A 16,584-nucleotide genomic window follows, 5' to 3' on the forward strand; every position below is an offset into this window, starting at 1 on the left:
ACCTAGGTGCTTTACCAGGCACTAGGTTCACGATCTACACTGAGTGGGTGGATACAACACCCTTAGAGGGTATCGCCCTAGCGGCTCGCATTTAGCATGCCTTCACCATTCTTGGCCCGTTGCCGTTCTCGACCCTTTGTCATTCTCGACCTTCGTTGTTCATTCATAATCGTGCACAACATAGCATAGCATTCACAAGTATTCACACATACATTAAACACAAAATTTAAGGGCACGCCCTAAATCACAAATAATAGGGTCATGCCCTACTCTACAGGCACAAAAATTTTCTTACCTATGTCCCGAGCTGATAGATTAACACAAATCCAAAAACAATCCCCTAAATCGAGCCTTGACGTAAAACTAGTCACAACGCCATAATAAATAGATATCTATCAATCCCTAACTAATTAAGAACTTCATATTAAAATACTAGCCTTTGGGACATCGAATTCTTCTAAACCGGGTAGTAGAATCATTCCCGAGCCTTAAGATTTGGGTTCTCGAGCATAATATACAACATAGGCCATTTCCCCTAATTTGACCTACAACCCACTACAAAACAGAAGGCTTCCTTGGTCTCTTCGCATACACGGGCCGCAGAGCGAGCCCCAAAACCCATAAATTCTACCATTTTCTGCATTTTTCCTCGAGCCTAAACCACCAAATCACACCTCAAACAACATCTAAACCTATAATTGAGTCTAGAATTCTCATCCACACAACCTAGGCATCACAACAACCCCAAAAATAATTCCATTTCCTCACAAACACTCAAAACCAGTCTAAATTCCAACCCTCAGGCAAGCTTTTAGTTCACAGCAAAATTAACAGAAAAGATCCAGTTTGAACCCTTACCTCACTGAGAATTCAACTGAGCTAATCCCCAAGCACTTCAAACTTCTAGTTCTTCTATTCCTTAGCTATCTCTTCAACATTCACAAAGCTTCTAAGCTTAGAGAGGGAGAGAGAAAGTGTCGAGAGAAAGAGAAAGTAACAAGGTTGAGGGGATTCTAATTTTTCTTTGTTTCTACTTAGATCCATGATTGTGTTTTGCTGGAGTCTATCCTTAATCCTTTAATGCCACCAAGGACAATCTCGTCATTTGTCACATCCCCCTAATTCCTCGAGTGTTCCTATAATTCCCCAATTAATCCCAACATACCCCAAATAATCGCTAGATCACAACTGGTTACTCAGTAATCCCGAACACATACAATGTACCCATAATACCCATAGGCTCACCCCCGAGCTGGGTATTTGACCCCGTTGTGACTATTTTTCTATTCCTCTCCCTAGGACTGTCTCAAATCGCACATCACAAATATATCACCACAATCTTGTGGTATCGAGCATAACATGCATATAATTTCCATTTATGCCTCTATTTACCAAAATGGCCACATGCATATTTAATTCTCCTAACCATGCATTGCTAATCACATAATCATTTAATACGCATATTAACATAATAAAACCAGCTATTGCCCTCCCGACACACTAGTCAAGGCACTAAGCCCTATTAGAAAGTTTGGGACGTTACACTGACCAAACACCAGTTCTCATAGCCATGGTGTGGGCATTAATTTAATAGATCTTTGATTCTTTCCCAGACTTGATAGAACGCTTCATTGTCCTTTTGGGAAAATGTAGAAATCTGTCATTTTAGATCGTTGGTCTTATGGCTAGGGAACGATTTTAGAATAAAAGATTTGGTCATTTCCTCCCATGTTCCAATAGACCTAGGTCTCAAAGAGTATAACCAGCTTTTGGCTTTGTTCTTCAACGAAAAAGGGAAGAACTTTAGTCGCACAGAATTCTCTAATATGCACGTATGGGCTTTCATTTTCCATTCCATGAAATGTGGGTAAGAGTTGAATCATGCTAGGTTTAAAGTCTAACGCAGGCATATTAGGAGAGAACATATTGCATGAACGTGTGGAAGTGCGAGTAGGATGGAGGTATTCATTGAGAGTTCTTGGTTGTATTTAATCATTGTGAGCAATTGTGAATGTATTATTATCAACTAAGGTTTGCGGAGAAGCTGAAAGGGTGGAACGAGTTCTGAAAGGATTGGTGGATGAATTGGAAGAAGTTTCACTAGAACTTTCATGATGATTCATCCACTCTCGGAAATGAGAATATATTTTAGGTTTTTTTTCTTATTTTTTTTTTGTTAAACTTTTTTCTAGATGGATTTGGGTGTTTTAGCAAAAAACTAAAGCACACACAATAGGAAGAACACTATGCTAATACAATATTCATACCAACAAAAATACAAATAAAGTTACTAACATCTTGGTACAAATTCCACTAAAACTCTTCAAAAACTACCTTCCCAGGAATGACGCCAAAATTTATTTAACGCCCAAATTATGACAACAACTAAGCGGTAGTTGTAGTAAAATTCGGGCAGTCGATCCACAAGGAGGTAACCTAAAACAAAAATATTAGTAGAAAAATAATACAAAAAGTTAGTAACATGAAATAAATAGAAATGGAAATGGAAATAGATTTGAGATTTTTTTTTGTTAAATTTTTAATTAAACAATAAAATGAGCCAAGTGATATAAAAATAAGATGTAATCAAGAGTTGAAAAGTTGAAAGAATTCAACAATTATCCATATGCATATTTAGAAACATAGTTACCTGATTTACAAAACTATACAAGTAAATAGTTCACATCACAACATTCATAAAATAAATCTTAAACATTAATAATAAAATATGATTTTGAAAAATCAACTCCTATTATTAATATTAACCTAGCTATTCTAGTGAATGGTCATCATGCCCTTTTTTCTAAATCAACACAAAATGTGGCTTTAAAGCTTGAAATGGAAGGGTCCAAGACTCAAAGTGAACACAAAATGGGCAGAAAGGTGGCTGGTGCAGTTTGAGCTTTGACCAATTTGTAGCCAATAGGAGCACGCCATGTGTTGCATGTTTTGAGGCTGGAGCCAGGTGCTGGGCAATCACGGAGCGCCACCTAGTGCAGCTGGCAGGGGTAGGCGAGTTGGGTCGGGTGCAGATCACGCGGGTAGGTATTTGGGTCACGCGAGTCCGGGTAGATCTGGGCCTTGTGCTGGCTCTATTAGGAATGTGATTGGGCCGCACAAACGAGCCTCGGGCTATTGAAAAAAAAAAAACTTACACTCTTATCATTATTCAAGTTTAATTATTTTATTTATTTTTTTAATTTTCTTTTAATTAGGCTCAAATGCACTATAATTCGAAAGAAAATATTTGTTAATTACATTAAAACTAATTATTTCCATTTGAAGAATATGTCACAATAAATTCAAGAAAATATTAATTAAAACTTAATTTAATTTCAACTTTAAGCTCAATAAAATGATCTTTTTGAGCACTAATCACTTACGCTCCACATGAGAAAAGTAGACCAGATAACCTAGGACTTTGAATGATCTTAGGGGTGCTTATGCACTATTATAATATGTTATTTTAATACGGTTCACGACCATGAGAATTGGCCAGGAGATAAGTAGACCAGGGAACCTAGGAGTCTGAATTATCCTATGGGTACTTATGCTCCATTGCGATACATTATTTTAGGGAAATTTGAATTTTTATGCTTAATGAGGGGTATTCAGTCAAAAAAAATACTAGGCTCTTTGATCATTTCAAAATAATGCCAAAAGTTTTGATAGTACCCAAAATGCCCCTGCCACAATTCCCCTACCCTCTTCTCTTTCCTCTTCTGGGTTCCTCCTACTCTCTCTCTCTCTCTTGGTTCACACTCTCTCACTTACCTCACCTCATAGGACCACTAAGAGCACCACGGGTAGAGATCCGAGCACTCTTAAAAGCCGAGCACCTCCCTAAGAGGAAGCCATTTTTAGAGATCAAGGCCAAAGTAAATTTTGAGGATTCTTGGAGTAAAAACTTATGGGTAAGAAATTTTTTCTTAAATACTTGCATTAGTGATGCTTCCTTTAAACTTTTTGGGCATTTCGAATAGATCTGAGGAATATTTGCACATATTTTTAGTTTTTCTTTAGTTTTTTGTTGATCTGCGTTTTTCGGAATTTTTCTGGGTTTGAGTTGTGCTCGATGGCACATCATTTTTTATGGTTACATTCTTGCTCGATGGTTACTCGATACCTGCTCGATTCAAGTTCGATGGTAATGTGCATTCTCACGATTTCATGCATGCTCGATGGTTATTCGATGCCTGCTCGATGATGGCTCGATGGTCATATGCATTCTCACGATTCATACATTCTCCATTGTTACTCGATGACTGCTCAATATAAGCTTGATGGCAGTGTAATTTTGCATGTTTGCATACATGCTTAATTGTTACTCGATTGCTATTCGATATAAGCTCAATGGAATTGTGATTTTGCATGTTTTCATGCATGCTCGATGTTTACTCGATGCAGGCATGATTGTATGCATTTTCATTCTATTTTTTGGTGTGATCGGTGGGTATTGTTTCTTGCTCGATGGTCGTTGAGGCATACTGGATTTCATCCTCGACGAATGCTTGTTGATTTTTTTCTAGTTTTTCAGCTAATTGTATTTGTGTTTTCTTTTTTTATTTTAGGTTCTATTGTTTACGTATTTTTTTCTTACAACGGTGTTTGGGAAACAAATGTTAGGAAATGGTATTTTAAGGATGTTGAAGGTGAAGTGATACCAATAGAGAATGATGTCACTTACTTGCAACTACTTGACATACTGCACGAGATATTTCAGGTGGATAGAAAGGTGTATGAATTGAAACTTGAGGTGTCGTACGTATGCGGCGACCAACCATTTGCACCGGTTCAATTGAGGAATGATCGTCAAGTTCATGTATTCTTAGGAATAAGCTTGAAAGAACATACGAATAGCCTTATGTGTGACTCCAGTTAAGAAGAATGACATATCAGATCCTTTTCCTAGTGTGAACAAAATAGACACGACCAATGTCGATCCATCTCCTACAGGTAGCATTTACAAGAATTATAGCGAGGTGGACACTTTTGTTCCAGTTACTAAGCAGATGGCTACTATTGAACTTGATATACCACATGGAGGTCCTAGAGGTGTGCTTGAGGCATATGAGTATGATCCCTATGTGAATGATGATCCAGTTAGTAATTATAATGCCCTACCTCCTTAGAGTCGTTACTAAGTGAGTTTAAAACATGCAATTAACTCGCTAATCGAGGTTTTAGGTTTAAAAGTGTAGCTAAACTATAATAAAAGTCATTCAATTTGAAAATGTCATCATCCATTGAAAATTATAAAGCGTTAAACATTTGGGATCCCAAAATACTATTTTAGAAATATTTACAACTCAAAAGTATAATTAAAGTCGACTAAATGACAAAATTAGGTTTAATACAAACATATCCCAAAAAAGTACCCCTGGTCATGGCAGCCAGGCAGGCCAAACACGTACACGTCGCTTCACGCTCTTCGTACTCATGGTTGTTCGACTTTCCCCTTGCCCTTACCTGCACCATAGAGCACCCGTGAGCTGAAGCCCAGCAAGAAAACTCCACACAAGCAAATAACATATGAATAACATCATTCAACCCATAACAAAACTGTCAACAGGCTAAACACATAACGAACATGTCGTCCAAGGTGCTTTACCAAGCCCTGGGTTCATGATCTACACCATGAGGATATCCCAGGTATCCTATAGGGTCTCACCCTGGCAACTCGCACTCTGCGTGCTTAACGCTGCTCTTGGCCCCTTGCCATATTCGGCCTTGCTGTACTTGGCCTTGCCATTCTCGGCCTTCACCGTTCTCGGCTCTCGCCGTTCCTTGCCTTCGCCGTTCCCGGCTCTTGCTGTTCATTCAAATATATGCACACATAGAATATTTAAACAAATACTTAAACACGTATAAACATAATTAATGGGGCCACGCCATGCAACACAATCATATAGGGTCGTGCCCTACAACACAAAATGTAGGGCCTCGTCCCGCTCTACGGGTACAATAGTTTTCTTACCTGTGTCCCGAGCTTTCCAAGAACCGATGTCCCAAGCACAGTCCCCTAGTCCGAGCCTTGATGAAAACCTAGTCACAACATATCAACAACATCAATCCATCAAGTTCTAATCCATTAAATAACTTTGGGTCATAATTCTAGTCTCCGCGACCTTGAATTTTATCAATCCAGATGATAAAATCCATCATGAGCCTTAACTTTTGGATTCCCGAGCCTAAAACCTCCTTGGAGTCCAAAAACTCACTAAGCGCCGCGAACCCATGAACCCATGATGCGGCCCGCCTCAACCAGAAACCGAAACCCCTAAAACAGGGTATGCGCACCGCGGCCCAAGCCATGGTGTTCCGCGGCCCGACCATTCGAACCCAGAAAAATCCTCCATTTTCTACACCAAATCCAAGCCAATTTACCGCAAAATCAACCCAACGTTTCAAGTCAATCACCACAGAAGTTCTACTATAGTCTCAGCAACAAAACCTAACAAGAATTAACCCCAAACCTCTTCTAAAACTCAAGGGTGATTCTCCACCTAGCTCACATGCACAACCTTGAAACACCAGCAGAAATTCAACATAATTTAGATAATTACGTGTTAGATTCCTTACCTCAACTGATAACTTGACCCTGAGCTAATCCTCAATCATAGCCAGCTTCAATTCCCTTGAGAAGCAAGCTAAAATCCTCCTATAGATCAAAGTCTCCAAGCTTCGAAAGAGAGATAACTCCAAGATAGAGAGAGAGTCGGTTTCTCCAAGGTTTAGAATGTTTCTTGGTTTTATTTTACTTATCATAAGTCATTTAAGTTACCTCCAAGGCTCGAGGTACCGAAAACATCCCTGGGGGAAAAATGGTAAATTTCCCCGATATTCCCTCCAATACGTTCTAACTTCAAATATATCTCCAAATATTTATTTCCATAACCCAATAACATAATAAAACATCTAATGCTCGGACTACCTCTCGTCTCGCCCCGAGTCGGGTATTCGACCCCGTTGTGACTATCTAGCTAAACCGCTCCCTAGGACTATCTCGGATTGTGCAACACGAATATGTCACAATATTCACAATTAGTACATTTATGCCCTCAACGGGCTAAAATTACAAATATGTCCCTAATAACCAAATGGGGCCCACATGCATATTTAACTCACCTAAACATGCATTTCTAATCACATACTCAACAAATTCACATATTAGCATAACAAATCACTTATTGCCCTCCAGGCATGCTAATCAAGGCCCTAAGCCTTATTAAAAAATTTAGGATGCTACAGTAATTGCTTTGAAGATAATGATGATGGTTCTGAGGATGACTCATATTATAGTGCAAATGTTTCAAATGATGAGTTTTACATTTTCCAAGCCCAACAAGTAGAAGAAGAGTCAGGACTACCTCTTGCACATGCATACCTCCCAAATCAAGGATGCCGAACACCTGCCAGAAGTAGTAATTGTCCTGCTGAGACAGAAGATAACATTAGGTGGAGGGAGAAAATTGTTTCAAGAGAAGATCGCACCAGTGGAGTGCCCTAATGTTTACAAAAGAAGACATTGAGGCATCTGCTAAAACCCATTCCTCATCATCTGGTGCACCAATGGAATAAATATATGTTGGGAAGACTTTTAAGGACAAGATTCAGTTAAAAACCAAAGCTACTCTATTTTAAATGAAGAATAACTTTGAGTATATGGTGAAAAAGTCTGGTACTGACATGTGGTATATCACATGCAAAGATCCTGAGTGTTGTTGGAGATTGAGAGGGAAAAAACTGCCAATGTCCCCCATGTTTGGGATTATGGTGTACAAGAGCGTACACACATGCTCACTAAGCAACAAAAAGGTCATCGTCAAGTTGCACCGTGGGTTGTTGGGCACCTCATAAAGAACAAAAATGCAGTTGATGGGACCAGCTACATGGCAAACAACATAAAGGAGGATATGAAGAAATTTTTTAGTGTTGATATGAGTTATGAAAAGCCATGGAGATGTAGAGAGAAGTCACTTACGTATGTTAGGGGGACATATGAAGAGTCATATTGTAAGTTGCCATCCTACTTGCTCATGTTGCAGCAAAAGAATCCATGTAAAATTACTGATTTTGTCACTAAAGATGGTCATTTCCTATATTAATTCGTTTCCCTTGGAGTTTGTAGGAGGGGATTCTGATTTTGTCATCCTATGATATGTGTGGATGGCATGTTCTTGAAGAACAAGTACGGTGGCCATATGCTATGTGTCGTTGCTTTGGATGCGAATAGTCATTTTTATCCAATTGCGTTAGTGTTGGTGGATAGTGAGAACGACAACTCATGGAAATATTTGATGATGAAGTTGAAGGAAGCCATTTGGGACGTTGCTGACCTGGCTTTCGTGTCAGATAGGCACGCTAGCATTATTCATGATATAGAGGTTGTCTTTCCTGATGCCTACCATGGTGGATGCTACCATCACATCAGTATCAATGTGAAAGCTAAGTTCAAGACTGATCACTGTCACAATGAGATGTGGGCAGCAGCCTATGCATGGAAGAAGACCGAATGTCTAAAGCATTTTGAAAATATTAAGCGAATGGATCCTCCCATAGCTGCCTATCTGGAGGGAATTGGTTTCGATAAGTGGTCTCGTCCTTTCTTTCCTAGAAAATGATACAATATAATGACAAGCAACTACGTTGAAAGCTTCAACAATAAGACCAAGGATGCAAGAACCTTTCCAATTACACTTTTTTTGGAATTCATTTGGTTCACACTACGGTCTTGGTTTTCTGAACAACGTAGTGTGACAGAGAAGACTACCACCAAATTATCCACCCTAATGTAGGCAGATGTATCGAACAATGCTGACAAAGGAAGGTTCATGAATGTCTATGCCCTTGTCAAATTTGAGTTTCATGTAACTGGTGCAGACAGTGATGCTGAGGTGAATTTGATGACGAAATCATGCTCATGTGGGGTATTCCAGGTCATAGGCATACCTTGTCCCCATCCAGCTACAACAACTTTACTTCTTGTGTTCACTGTTTTACACCATTGAGTCATGGAGGAATTTGTACAATAAACCATTTACCCAACTAAGAGCGAGGATGATTGGATACTTCCAGATGACATTAAGAATATGGTAGTTGGTGTACTCATAGAGAATCAACAAGTTGGTCGTCCAAAGAAGCCAAACCTAGGAAGATCAAGGACAACCCATTGGCCATCCGGAAGGGAAAAAGATGTGAAAATGCGTAAGTGAAGTAGATGCGGTGGTCGTGGCCACAACAAGTCCTCATGCAAAGCTCAGCTCTGAGTATAATTTTTGTTTTATTTTATATAAACTGGATTGGTCAGGTTACTTCATCTGTTTTTTATTGTCTTTGATGAATTTTTTTCGCATGAATTTTTAGAGCTAATTGTCGTTAATGAATAAAACTCGACGCATTCTCGATGCATGCTCGATGGCTACTCGACGCTTGGATTTTTACTGCTAATTGTCTTTAATGATTTGCATGTTTGGTGTATGTTTGATGTTACTCCATGTTCCTAAGTTGAATGTAAGCTCGATGCATACTCGATACACAATTTTTTTAATAACTTAAATTTTAAGCAAAAAAATATAACAAGAAGAGAATGTTCAATGCCTAACATTCTGATACCATAAGTCAACTATCCATTTGTTTTTGAACAACTCCATGTAGTCATCACAGATCATGTGAAGTGGTAGCCTACCCAATAAGTGTTTGATGTGCTTGATGGCGTACACACCACTATCTCCACTGTGAACAAAACATAAACTACATTATTAACAAAATCAACATAAAATTTAATTTAAAAAACGTGAATAATAACAAGGTGCAAATCAACCAATCAAACCCCTATCAAACATACATCGAACACCCAATCATACCCCTATCAAACTCTCTCGAATCCAAATTAAGATAACTAGAACCAGGTAATATGCCTTTACCCATCGAACCTACATCATACCCCTATCGAACCCACATCGAACGCTAACGAACCCAAATGAAGATAATTTAAACCAAGAATTTGATGACCTAACTTTTGTTTGGGGTACTAAATCAACTGCATGCGGTTCACCTTGAACTCTTTACATCTTTTAGCTCCAAGTGGAATCATCAACCGATGTCATCCTTGAAAAGATGTGACTCCAATAACATCGATGGGAACAAAGTAGACCATGACTTCATAGAGGATTGCAGTTGTTTATCACTTATCACCGTCACATCTGAATCATAAACATTCAGAGTCCAAGTAGAAATAGATGCTTCAACTACAAACCAATGCATTTGAAGGTAGTTTTAGCACCAATATACAGTGTCTACTCCCTTCCACGACATCAGAAATTAATTTTCAATACCTGTAATCATTGACATCACATCTGAATCCCACAAAAACTTTTTCTTATCCTCTTCCTTGGCATTCTGATATGTGTCATAAGGGGCTGGCACCACTTGTGAGAACATAATATTCATCACAACAACATCTTGCCGATACACTCTGGGATAGAACTGGCGACGCCTACGTAGCATATGCTTGACCGCATCAATATACTGCAAAAATAATAGGAAAACAATTGTTAAAACATCTACCTATATCCCTATCCAACCCTATCAAAACCCTATCGAACTTTATCAAACCCAAATTATAGTTCCCAGAACCAAAACATCTGCCTCTACCCATCGAACAAACATTGAACCCTATCGAACCCAATTTGAAGCTACTATGACCAAAACACCTACCTCTAACGCATTGAACCCTTTTAAACCCCTATTGAACCCAATTTGAAGCTGCTAGGACCAAAACATCTGCCTCTGCCCATCGAACCAACATCAAACCCTATCGAACCCCTATCAAACCCAAATTGAAGCTACTAGAACCAAACCATATGCCTCTACCCATTGAGCTGACATCGAACCCTATCGAACAACTATCGAACCCAATTTGAAGCTGCTAGGACAAACCATCTGCCTCTGCTAATGGAACCAACATCGAACCCTATCGAACCCCTATTGAACCCAATTTGAAGCTATTAGGAGAAAACCATCTGCCTCTACCCATAGAACCAACATCGAATCCAATGTTTGGAAATACATACTAGATAAAAGATATTAAAAAAATTCCTTATCCCATCATCGATCAAAAACTATGGTGTCTTCAGTGTTAGAAACCAACTCGGACCATGCACACTAGTTTGGACATCCCTCTTCATCTTGTTTTGAATATCTCCAAGCAACCACCTGCCGACCGTCTTGTACTGTCTAGTAGGTGGCTTCTTTATATTCTCGAGGACTAATGGCGCGTCATCAATCACATCCACACGAGGTTTCTTCCTGGTAGGGTCAATGTAGTCTCATCTTTTCCTCTTTGCCAATTCAAACTAAACCCCAGCAACATCCCCAGGTTTTATAATAACAACACCTGGGGTGAGGTCAAGTGAGTCGGAATTAGAATCATTCTCCGTCGTGTCTCTGCGAAGATCTTATACAAATGTCAAGATCTAATTGACAACATCCATGATGACCACCTGGTTCTGTAGGATGGCATCCTGACGACTCTTGACTCTCTCCAACCTCTCCAACACCTCTTGTAAATCAGGTTGATCATGACTGGGGTGTACTGATGGGGCCGGGGCTGAGGGTGTGGGGTTGATTAGGACTAAGGTATCCTCATCATCAGGGTCAGCATTAGCAAAATGTTGGCTGCCTTCACAACATCAGCATCTATCTCCACCACCTTCTCAAAATCAGTGAGAGTTTCATTCTCTTCTTCTTAGCCTAACCCATGATACAAGGGAGCATCACCCTCAGTCAGAGCGCTATACTAATCTATCTCCAATGGCCGGGGATTCAACATGGACAACACAACCAACTGCAGCAAACACAAAGCATTAAGTTAGTTTGAAACCACCAAAGAATAATGTATTTTGACATAATATAGAAGATTTTACACTTGTCTTCTTGAACATCGGTGCAAGGTCGGCCTTCGAAATAGGATGCTCCTTATTGCTCGATCAACTGAGCATCCTTGGAAACCAGTTACCATGGCTAATACCATACTCAGGTGCAAACTGCTGGATGGCCTCGTTTGCCCATTACTACAATGTAAGGACATAACCATACAAACTATATTTTGCTTCATTCTGTTTCCCCTTAACTTCCTTTTTCTTCTCATAGTTCCTCTTCTAATGATGCATGTCTTTCTTACATGCATCCATAAGCTTGTTAAAAGACACCTTCCCCCATCGATAAGTAAATAAATACTCAGTGTCCTCCACCATCTTCAATGGATTTATCGAGACATTTAACTTGCCCTCTCGTGCAAGCAAAACCCCCTCAACAAAGAAACATAGGCCCAACTTGTAGGCATCTTCAATTGCAGTGCATTTTTTTAAAGCAGCCTCCAAAGGCAGTCTATTGGTGGCCAGGGATGAAGAAGGAGATAACGGAGTATGTATCTAAGTGTCTGGTATGCCAGCAAGTGAAAGCGGAGCATCAGCGGCCTGTAGGATTATTGCAACCGCTTAGCATACCGGAGTGGAAGTGGGACGATATAGCCATGGACTTCGTGACAGGTCTGCCAAAGACGAATAAGCAGCATGATTCCGCTTGGATAGTCATAGATAGACTAACCAAGTCGGCTCATTTTCTGCCTGTTAAGACTTCATATACGGCAGACCAATATGCAAACATCTACATCCAAGAGATTGTACGATTGCATGGAATCCCCAAGACGATAGTGTCAGATAGAGGATCGGTGTTTACATCAAGATTTTGGAGAAGCTTACAGCAGGCCATGGGTACTAAGTTAAGCCTTAGTACAACTTTCCATCCTCAGACAGATGGGCAGTCTGAGCGTACGATTCAAATCTTAGAGGATATGCTAGGCGCGTGTATACTTGATTTCGGAGGATCGTGGAACAAGTACTTACCACTGATCGAGTTCTCGTACAACAACAGCTACAAGTCAACGATCGAAATGGCACCTTATGAGTTGCTATATGGAAGAAAGTGCCGATCACCGTTGCACTGGGACGAGGTAGGAGAAAGGCAGCTTCTAGGGCCCGAAGCTGTTAGACAAGCTCAAGAAGCAGTAGTGCTTATTAGACAGCGTATGCTTGCTGCTCAAAGTCGACAGAAAAGCTATGCGGATACCAAGCGACGCGATGTGGAGTTCCAAGTTGGAGATCAAGTCTTCTTGAAGATATCTCCTATGAAAGGTGTCAAGCGGTTCGGGAAGAAAGGCAAGCTTAGTCCCCATTTCATAGGTCCTTTTGAGATGCTGGACAAAGTGGGACCAGTTGTGTACAGACTAGCCCTACCGCCAGCACTAGCCGATAGTCACAACGTCTTCCACATCTCGATGTTACGCAAGTATGTGTCAGACCCATCTCACGTCGTCAAGTACGATACCATAGCGCTCCAGAAAGACTTAAGTTACGAGGAACGACCGGTTAGCATCCTAGATAGAGGGATGAAGCAGTTGCGGTCCAAGAGCTTTCCTATAGTCAAAATCCTATGGATCAATAGTTCTGAACGCGAGGAAACGTGGGAGTTGGAGGAGGACATGCAGAGCCGGTATCCGGAGTTATTTGTTAAGTAAATTTCGAGGACGAAATTCTTTTTAGTAGGGGAGAATTGTAGAGTCCAAGAACTTTACTTAGCTAGTTATTTAGTAGTATTATAGTATGTTTAGTATTATCTTTGTAACTGTGGATTTTTGGTTCAGACCGGGAATTATTTGGACACTCATAGTAGTACTTATAAATTTTCTAAGTTTAATCTATAGTTTAAGAATATTAAGTATAACCTAAGGTTTGATTAATGTGACTGATATTAAGGATTATATTTATTATATTATAAGGTTTAGACATCAACCAATAGGATTTTAAGCACATGTTATGAATGGTGATTAAGGATTAAGTATTTTTGAGGATTAAATTTAATAAGGAGTAAAGTTTGAATGTTATAGGGTCAGTCAGCAGCTTTGAGTACGTTGAGGGCTTAGTCAAGGCTGTTTACTCCATTCAAACTTAGCTAAAAATGTGTAATTTCGTGTTTAAATATTCAGCGTGTGCCGATATATCGCAGCTATAGGGGGCGATATATCGCAGCACGTAGATACGGAAAACACGAAACGATGCACGGTCGCCTCGGGCATACTGGCCCAGGCGATATATCGCCTACAGGGGGCGATATATCGCCTCCTCCAGCATAAATTCAAACTCTTTTGAATTCATTTCCTTTCAGCCATTCAAACTCCTTCAACAGTCCAGCATCTTTTGAACGAGTCCTCAGCCTCTGCTGAACGATTATTCAAATGATTTTCACCTAAAAAGCCATTATTTTTATTCAAGTAAAATCAAGATAATTTCATTCCCAAACTCTATAAATAGGACCTAGTACCCAGCCATTTCTTCACCTTTTACTCTAAGTTCAGAAGCTGCTAGTGCTAAGTAAGTGTGAGAGTGTAAACACATGGTTTGGGAAAAATCATAAGCTTAAACATCATAAGCTTATCAAACACTTTGGGAAGTGAGGTTCGTTAGTATTTCGGTTGTGGTTAGATTGATCTTGCAAGTCTTTGAGGTAAACCCGAAACTCTAGTTCATTTAATTTATGTTATGTTTCCCTTCTCTTAGTCTTCTACTCAGTTTCCTAACCTCATTCTTATTTTGGTTAGGGAATCCAAGTTCCTAAGCACATAAGTTGTGGTAAGCATAATTCTCAATGGTTTAGTCTTCCTATTCATTTTCATTTCTTCTTCTTCTTAAGACTCACTCTTTCTCATATGGTTTTAGGAGTGTTCCAAAAGTCCCAACTCAGTCCATTATATCCCGGTAACTTTGGTAAGGAAAATAGGCTAGAATCTATATGTTTATGTTTATGTTATCTTATGTGTTATGTTATGATATGTTATGAATGTGTATGTTTGTAGGCTTGGGCTTATGCCCTTTTTAACTAATCTCATGGGCATAAGCTTGTTTAGTCTATGGGACCCCAAGTAATAATGGCCATTATAATAAGTGTATTATGTGTTATGATATGTCTTTACGTTATTATCAAAATTGATGTGTATGACTATGTGTTAGATTTTCCTTGCTGGGCATTAGGCTCATTCCTTTCTGTTTATGTGCAGGAAAATAAGCTTTAGAGGCGGTAAGATTCGTGACGCTTAGAGGATGTGTATCGATGGTGAATGGAGTCAAGGGGCCGAGCGTTATTCGATTTGAGGATGTAGTCTCATTTTAATTTTTATGGTTTTATATGTATTTTCCGCATTTTCTTATGTAATTATTTTCCTTTAAATCATGTTTTTTTTTTAAAGACAATGGGATCCCAAATCCTTCTTAGTAATCTATTTATTTGTAAGTAACTCTGATTTTACAAGTTACTCAATAAAATTATGGTATTTTCGTAAAAATGTAAGTTTATGTATAGTTTCGTTAATGGTCCAAATAGTCTAGATTAGTGGGTCATTACAAATACTATTGAAAAAGTATTATATTTTCTTAGCATAAGAATAAGAAGCGGCAAAAGGGCTGAAACTTAAAATGTCTCCCGCCTCTTCTCTCACTAAAAAAAATGAGCCCCAATTTTCTTTTCTCATTTCCCTTCTCAATACCCCAAAACCGAAATCCCCATTACTCAGCAGAGGTTCATTTGGGTTTCCCCAAATCCCCATTTCTCTCATTTCCCGAAATCCCTAACTCATTTTCCCCCAAATTATTCTGCTGCCTCATGCACGCCGGCTGGATGCTCACCCCGCCTGTGAAGGTTCTCTCCCCTTCATTTCTCTAACTTTGCTCTCTCAGGTGTGTCTTCTCCATCTATATCTCTTTCGTTCTTCTCCTATATGGACAACATCTCACCATCTCTCTCTCTCAATTTTTTTTTTGGGCTCACCGAGTATGTGTGTGAATCTCCTCTGTTATTTTGGTTATATATATATGTTCAAAACTTCTCCTTCGACCCTCTTTCAGCAGGTAATTTTATTATATGTCTTGTTTTTTTGTTTTCTTTGTTATATAAATATATATGTCATTTCAGTTTTATGTATATGTTTTATATATATGTAAGTTTATTATATGTTATTTTGGTGTTATATATATATGTATATTAATCTGTTTATTGGTGGGATAAGTATTTTGTGTGAATATTTGTAAAAGCTAAGCATTTGCATTTTATCTTGTTTTTATTTTCTTGATTTTTTTTCTTTTCAGATTTGTGTTTTTCTTGGGCTCTCAATCTCTACCTCTCTGACTGTTCTCTTTTTCTCATAGGTAAAATAATATATATATATATTAAGTTTACTTTTGTCAATGAGATTTTAAATTTGTTCTTGTGTTTGGGTGTGATTCGGATACAATATCTCAAATTTGCTGGGAGTTTTGGAGTTCAGCCATGAGAATAATTGGGGGGGGGGGGGGGGGTTTCACTAGGAGTGAAATAGAACTCAAAAGTATATAGAGACTTAACTCAAAAGTATTCTAATTTTGGAATTCTTTCTAAGCTTACATGTTATAGAATGTGCTTGACTATTGGCTCTAACCTCAGGAAGGGCTCCAACGCTAGGAAATCAAGTGAATAATATTTATTTTTCTATAG

At 39.0% G+C, this 16,584-nt stretch overlaps 1 non-coding gene across 1 annotated transcript; it reads left to right on the forward strand.

Annotated features, from left to right (window-relative positions):
• Positions 1-1,565: 1,565 nt before the first annotated feature.
• LOC133820122 (small nucleolar RNA R71) lies at positions 1,566-1,672 on the forward strand. Its single transcript, XR_009886555.1, has one exon. It is a non-coding gene; the product is annotated as a small nucleolar RNA R71 (small nucleolar RNA).
• The last annotated feature ends 14,912 nt before the right edge of the window (positions 1,673-16,584 follow it).

This window comes from Humulus lupulus, chromosome 2 (genome assembly GCF_963169125.1).
Source record: "Humulus lupulus chromosome 2, drHumLupu1.1, whole genome shotgun sequence".
Lineage (NCBI taxonomy): Eukaryota > Viridiplantae > Streptophyta > Magnoliopsida > Rosales > Cannabaceae > Humulus > Humulus lupulus.